Source organism: Engraulis encrasicolus, chromosome 24 (assembly GCF_034702125.1).
Source record: "Engraulis encrasicolus isolate BLACKSEA-1 chromosome 24, IST_EnEncr_1.0, whole genome shotgun sequence".
Taxonomy (NCBI): domain Eukaryota; kingdom Metazoa; phylum Chordata; class Actinopteri; order Clupeiformes; family Engraulidae; genus Engraulis; species Engraulis encrasicolus.
The window spans coordinates 277,294-285,478 of NC_085880.1; positions in this window are offsets into that span (position 1 = coordinate 277,294).

Genomic DNA, 8,185 nt, shown 5'->3' on the forward strand with positions numbered 1-8,185 from the left:
CTCCGTTCCCGTACCACCAGGCTGGCGAGCAGCACAATGCACCAAGCGATCAAGATGCTGAACACTCAACCCACTCTCCCTCCACTGTCAGCCTCTAGCCAGCAAGGCCACTGACAACCCCCCCCCCCATCCCCCACCGCCATATCTGCGACTGAACATTCCACCTGCACTACTATACTTATGACTGAACTTTCAACCTGCACTAACTCAAAACATGCGCACACACACACACACACACACACACACACACACACACACACACACACACACACACACACACACACACACACAAGCACACTGCACTTTCTGCACTAAACCCAAACATAAACACACTGACACACACACAGACACACGAACACACACACAGACGCACACCGCACCTTCTACCTGCACTAAACACGCCCACACACACACACACACAAACACACACACACACACACACACACACACACACACACACACACACACACACACACACACACACACTGCTGCTGGTGTACTTGACAGACCTTTTTAATTTTTTTTTTTTTTTTTTTTTGTTTTCCTTCAAAATGCTACTATTACCATGTCAGAACGCTATAAAGGACTTTTTTAGGAAATGCACAAAAGCACAACAATACCTCTTAATGTATGTCCTCTACAAGTCTTCTGTTGTCCAGTCTTGCACTTTAAATGTCTGTATGAGCACTGTCTATGTCCACACTGTCTTAAGTCCATGTATAAGTACTGTCTATGTCTATACTGTCTATGTCCTTACCTAGATTAGTCTACGTCTGTATGGGAAAGCAAGAAATGTAATTTCAAATTCTTTGTATGACCAGTGCATGTAAAGAAATTGACAATAAAACCTACTTGACTTGACTTGACTTGACAGCCCTTTGATGCGCGGAAAGGCAAACACGCTTAAGTGGACGGGAGAATCCGCGTAGGATTGATTAACATGGGGAACTCCCTGATTTTGGCCTGGCCCCACCCAAAGTGCGCAAGTGATGAAATCGCGCGTAAGCCCCGTTTACTCACGGGCTTGAGTAAGCTCAGAGGCGCTGTTGCGCACTTTTTTTTGACTTAAGCGGGTGGGAGAATTCCGCCCTTAACTCATTGGCTGCCTTAGCCGTCGAATGACGTCATTTCGAATAGTGACGCCCCCTGCCTTCGACGTCGTTCGCCGATAATTGCGTTTTTTTACAGCCACGCCTTGAGGACGGTCTGACCTATGTTGTGTATTAATTTCACGCCTCTAGTCATGTTCTAACTGTTCCTGTAGGTGGCAGAAGTGTCCTAAGGAACAGTCAGGACAGGGCATTAGCTCACATCAAGAGGAAATGTCAAGACAAAAACATCCCTTTTTACTATTATAATCTCAAAAGCAGCATAGCAAAATAATTTTTGAAAGTAAAGCACCTGTGACAGTAGTCTACTTTCTTGCCCTCTGATTTTTTTTAACACAGGTATTCTACTGATTTTAGTGTCAGAGCCTTACAAAAAAAACTTCCTCTCATGACCAAAATACACCCCCCTGTTGCCATCTAGCTAGTAGGCATTGTAACTAGCTTGCCCAAAAATACACCATGTTCAACCAGAGATGACCTGTGTGGCAACTGTTTCATTTTGGATAATGTGATCAGCCTACACAACATCAGGATGATGCGTGCAAAAGATCATCTAACAGGAAAATGCACAGGATAGTGGTCACCTCAGTTGGGAATGTTTGGCTATTGTTTGCTACGCTAGCTAGCTAGCACGAAATCGCTAACAACTTACAACTAAGCCTAAATAAAGGAGCCTTGGTAAGTCAACTATTTTTACTCATTCTACAGTTGCAGTTATGGATCTGTATAGTATGATCAGCTTACTGTATCATCAAAAAGACAGGGAGGTTGCAGATTCTTGGAACAGAGAAGGCTAGCCTTTGTGTCTGATTGTGTCAGATACATTCAGCTCACATGAGAAAGCATTGCACTTAGCCTCAGACCAGCTAGCCTTCCCCACTCAAATCGGCTTGTGAAATGTTGGATATGTGATCAGTACTTTATCAAAAGAAAAATCATTGAACAATATATGACAAGATCACTATAGCAGAAACATGATGACAGTAATCATCAATCTGCAAATTGTCCGCTCTGCCAAATAACTGAAGCAGCAGTAAGCTAAGTTGTGCTGCCTGCCTGCCAGCCTCCCAGTTCACACGGTACAGGAGGAAACAAATCAGCTGTGATTTGTAACGAGAGGACTACAGGCTAAACAGAGGGACTATATTTAGAGACAGTATTTCTGTGAGTTTAGTATTTCACATGAGTTACATGCACCTGCAGTCATGATCCATTGTGCGCGCCAGCAACAAACCAAAACACTTTTGTTTTCAAGCCCACCCCGTTATATTTCAGTACATTATTAGGTTGAAAAGACTATACAAACGATCTTTTGTTCTGGCTACAGATGACAGGAGACTCTGTAATAGCATCTGATAGGTTTGGAGTTGTTAGGACGGTGTCATTATGAGCAAAAACACTTGCAATCATAGGTCAACTTCAAATGGCGTTTTCTCAGCTTTTTGGCTAGAAAGCAGCATTTTGGCGAATTCCACTTATTTTCAACAGATGATTATGAAAGAACGGAAAGGGGTAGAGAGACACCGTTTTTTTCTGATGACAGATGAGCGTCTAATCTGTGTTTTGATAGGTATGGTGTTGACATAGACACAGAACTCAATTTTCTGTGAGCCTCCAAAAAACACCCAAAATGCTGAAAAATCTCTGGCACTGTGGGTTACTATTTTATGAAAATGGCTGGCAGCCAATGAGTTAATTAGTAACCCCTCGTAACAGAGTCATACGCTTTACTGAAGTCAATAAAACAACCAAAGACTTCCGTTTTTGATTTTATTCACATGCTCATCAATCAGTGTATGTAGTGTGTAAATGTGGTCTGTTGTTCACTGTTTTTCATGAAGCCAATTTGGGAGGGGTGTAGGGTGTTATGTTTTTGTATGAAATCTGTGATGTGATTGTTGACTATTCCACAAAATATTTTTTGACAAATTGCTTCCCTGTGATATAGCATGATATACTTCTCTCCTCCTCTCTCCTCTCTCTCTCTTCACACACACACACACACACACACACACACACACACGCGCATGCACGCACGCACGCACCACCCCCCCCCCCCCCCACACACACACACACACAAATTGATCCCTTTTGGTCAAACGGGCCTGCATCCAGGACAATCTGTGTGTGTGTGTGTGTGTGTGTGTGTGTGTTTGTTTTTGTGTGTGTGTGTGCATGTGTGCGTGACTCTGGGTGCATGTGTGTCTGTGTATGTGCACGCAATGCGCATGTGCCTGTATGTGTGTGCATGTATGAGTGCCTGTCTGTGAATGCAGGTGTCCGTGCGTGTGTGTGTGCATGCATGTGCCTGTGTGCCTGTGTGTGTATGCGTGCATATGTGTGTGTGCAGTATGCAGCTGGCAGCCATGTACTGCAGGATGGAGAGCCCTCCATGTTATTCCCAGCATGCTCCTTTCTCCTCTCCTCTTCTCCTCTGGCCCAGAGCTGTATATAGAGAGATTCTGGCCAACTATGGGTTCCAACGTTAGAGCTATCCCGCTATTTTGATTGGATCTGGGCTGATCACATGTTTTATGGACGCCATTTTCGTTCCCGACGCTCCCATTAATAAGCATTAAAGCAACACTTTTTGACACAGGACCTCATTTCCGAGTCAACCAGAGTGTTAGAAGTGTGTCTAGATCGTTTTTTTTTTTATTCCATACAGTCATTGTAAAACCACAGGTCGATGTTGCTAAGCTAGCGCAAGTGATCCACTTTTGTTAGCATGACCCAAAAAAGCAGTCTTAACAAGTTCAATTAACACTCAAACCACGTCAATTACTTTGCCAGGCTATCGACACAAATACCCACGTTGATAGAGAGATTTAGGGAGTAAACCAACCTTAGAATTACATTGCTCACCCGCAGCAATTTGTTGTCCTACTTCCTGATTTGGCAGTCGTGGACTAACCTGATTTACATCGTCTGGCTGCGTTCGGCTACGTCACGCAGGGGCGTTCCCATGCCTCACACAGCCATCTGAAAAGCAGTGAGACCGCTGGAGTTGGGAAATGTGTATAGCCAATCATGAATCGCGGGTGGGACTTTGAATGGATGGGCGGAGTTATGGGCGGATGTGGAGTCAGATCACAACAAACATGGCAGCGCGCTGTAAGCCTAGTACCGTCCATGCGCTGAAATGGATTCCGCTATTTCCACTGTATTGTCTAGTACTCCAAATGTGCAGTCATTGAAAGACGAACAAATGACGGTGCTTACGGCGTTTGTTGGCGGCGAGGATGTGTTTGTGCTTCTTCCGACCGGATTTGGCAACAGTTTGATTTATCAGCTGGCTCCAGTGGTCGCTAAAGCAATGGGGAAAGTGCAGGATCCCATCGTTATTGTGGTGTTCCCCCTGGTTGCGTTAATGGAGGACCAAGTCAGAGAGGCTGGAAAACTGGGTCTAACGGCAATGGAACTGGGAGGAAGAAACGACAACAACATCATTCAGGGACGTTGCCAGGCCAGCTGGTCTTCGGTAGCCCCGAGTCGTGGCTGAAGGACAAATGGCTGACCATGCTATCCTCAGACCTCTACCAGAAGAACCTACTGGGCATCGTTGTCGATGATGTTCACGTCACCTACAAATGGTAAGTTTAAGCATATACTGTTGATCAACCTGATGCATTTTTTCATTTATGAAGCACAGGCATGTGCATTGCGTTAGTTGTGAGTTCACATTCTGGCTTTCTAGGTTTACCTTAGTTTACTCATTGTAATCTTAACTTGGAGAGGTATCGTCACAGTCTTGGTCATAACATTGTATTGTCTCGGTTAGTTTCGTCATGTTTTCCCCCTGTGATCTTCAAAAAACTCTGTTAACTATGCTGTACACATTGCACGTGTAAATATTACATTGCCAATGGTGTTGGTTCTCCCCTCCCCCAAATGTGCCCGATGCTGTTGTGTACAGACATCTGCTTTGCGTTTGTTTGTGACTGTGAGTTGACATTCTGGTCTTGAAAGATGACTCAGCAAAGGTGTGAAATGGTTGATATCGTTTGCTGCCGTCTTTCATTGTATTTCATGGTGTGTGAAACTGACATCCAAAGGGTTTCACTATGCTAAACAAGCTACCCAGTAGAATGGGTTGACCTCTTTGTGTGAGCTGCTTATGTTACACAGACTCATAACACGTTACAAATTTGTCCATGTCAATGATTTCATATGCACAATTTTCAATATCTGCTGTATTGTTTAAACTGAGCTCTTCTCTGACCACCAGGAATGAAAGGCCTTCCTGCTCAGTTGGGAGAACGTTACAGCAAAGAAGGTGAGTCACTCTTGTAAATAAGTAGGCCTCCACCGATTGTCATTAGGAGGCAAAGTGTGGTTGTCTAGTATACCTGTTAACATCATGCACCATGTCTTTCAGACATGCCTGTCATGGCTTTAATGCCATCTGCAGTCACAGATGGGACACAGAGCTGCTACATATGGAGAGAGTGCCATTCAACAGTGAGCCCACCCAACAGGACAGTTTGCACTAGGTTGGATCACAGCTTATTGAAGCAACAGTGGAGCATTAGTCCCTATATCTTTGATCTAACATATAGCAGTACATAACCAACAACCCTCCTGTTTTCAAAGTGTTGCATGTGCAGGGAATCACAGGTTATGTTGATTAAAAGGATGAGTATTTTGACAGTGAAACACCACAGCGTAGTAGCTGGCAGTGCTTTGACAATACTTGGCAGCAACCTCGTACATGCTGTAGTACAAATGTGTATGAATGACTGTTTTTGTATAGAAGAACTGTAAATAAAATTACACATTTGAAAACTGTTGCCATGTTTTTTTCTTTGAACAGCAATGATAAAAAAAATGTAAAGAAGGAAGAAATATTGTAGACTGTTAAAACGTACAGTTTAATTTACTTCAAGTGACACAACATACCTTAAGCTTTTTTTTAAATACATTCACAGAAAGACAACAGAATCTCATAAAAAAGTTGCGCTGGGTTATTTTATATACACTAGTTACATTACACAATTAAATTAATTACATCATTACAGTACATGCATTTACTCCACCAATTTTATAATAGTCTTGGCGCGCTTTCAATTTATCTTTGATCCTGCGCCACAGGTTACTGCTTTTGCGATTTATCAGAATGTCATGACTAGATGGGGGGGGGGTGAAAACAACTCAGCCTCTCTGAAAATATCCTCTGTGTGACTAGCAACATGATGTGCTCCAGTGTGCATTTGTCTGTCTGTTAACCATGATTTTCTGCAGGACTCCAATAGACTTGCTGGTCAAATCTGCTGTTTGTTTCAGTGAGATTGGGACAACTATGTTCTAAAAATGACTTCAGATTGATGACTTCAAGCTGTTAAGGTGCTGTGGGCTAAGCGATGCGAAAGAGTGAAATTTACCTGCAGAATTATGAGCAGTGCGCTGTGGGCACACTGTGTGGCTAAAGGCCTTGTAAAAATATCAAATCTACAATATAGTTATCTACGTCTCCCTCCCGGACTGCATGTGGAAAATGGCATTTGTCGACCACCCGGGCCACTACCGGATGTAGCCTGTTCCTTTTTTTCCCTCTTCAGAGCCCATGGTTATGTGGTCAGGTATGAAACCGTCAGGGATATCTGTTGACACATTTAAAAAGATAGAGAATGCAAAATGTGCAGTACGGTTAGCTTAGCTGTAATCTTACAAAGCCAATATGTACAGACTGTCATGGCACCAGCTTTAACTGGGGCCATACATTTGTTGTAATGTAAATCTTTGTTCCAGATGTACCTGACACTTTATGAAGCCCCTAGGTGCTCCATGGCTGCCACCAGGAAGAGAGCTGTTATGTCGTTCCTCACACAGTCTTCGTACCCATTGAATGCAGCATGTTTGTCCCTACTTTGCATTTCTGCATCTGTGAGAAGAGGACTTGTTGTTAATGATGGTGATAATTTGTAATACAGTGCAAGCAGACACTTTTACACACCTCTGACGTTGGACATGTGCGTAGGTTATAATCCCAGCGAGGTTATAAAGAAATCAAATAAATAAAAGAATCAATAAATAAAATAAATCAAATGATAGTGAAACAAGCATATCATATTGCATGTGTGCATACAGATAGCAATGTTATAGTCAACCATTTAGATTAGCATAGAGGCTGAGAGGAAGATGCCCTGACGCCAATCAATATCCAGTAACAATATTAGCATATGTACTGTATGGATGAACAATTGTCATATTGTGCTTGCGCACGACTTCACAGCAACTATTGCATCAAGATTCAAGATGTTGACTTACCGTACGTACCTTGAGAACACTGGGTTAAGTTACAGCAGACATGCGACAGGATTTTTCAAGAAATCAAGAAGTTTCACAAGTTTCGATCAAGTTCAGCTGGGCGTTGGTTTACCCTTTCCCGTAGGGAAGTTCTTCAAATATCCATGGGCGGTTGCAGATATTACCATTTATAATTAGATATTCCCTGCACATAGGACAATGTTCGATTATAGAAAGTTTACTCCGTTTACTTCCAGCCACCGCCATGTTTGTTGTGATGAAAAGTCTTGCCTGCGTGGTGTGAACTACGTCACGGATTGAGTCAACGGGAGTGGCTGAAATGGCGTGTCAGTCAAAATGACGGACAGATTCTTTATCCAATCACATGCAAGAGTTTTTTTTAAAAAATGGCTCATTTGGAAGGGCGTCGGTTGGGGGCAGGTCCCAGATGGTATGCGAGAGCATATCAGGTGGCAAGAGTCAGGTAAGTCGCGGACTGATATCTAACACCAATGTTACCGGTTCTCACTGTCAAGTTTGTTTTGAGCGCAGCTGTCTGCTAGAACTACGATCAGACGAACTCTGATCATAAAAAAGAATGGCAATGTTCGGAGAACCCTACGCTTTTGATGATGAGGACGAGCAAATTCAGATGACCTGTTACAGTTGATACAGTTGACCTGTATGAGCCGGAATATACTGCATTAGAGTTGAGATGGATTTGAAAAGGTCCGAACGAGAGCGCGCGTCTGTATGAGGCAGCCACTGGAACTGTAGCAGAAAGCCGGAACAGAATAACAGGGGATTGGTGTCGTGTCAGTGCCGAAATT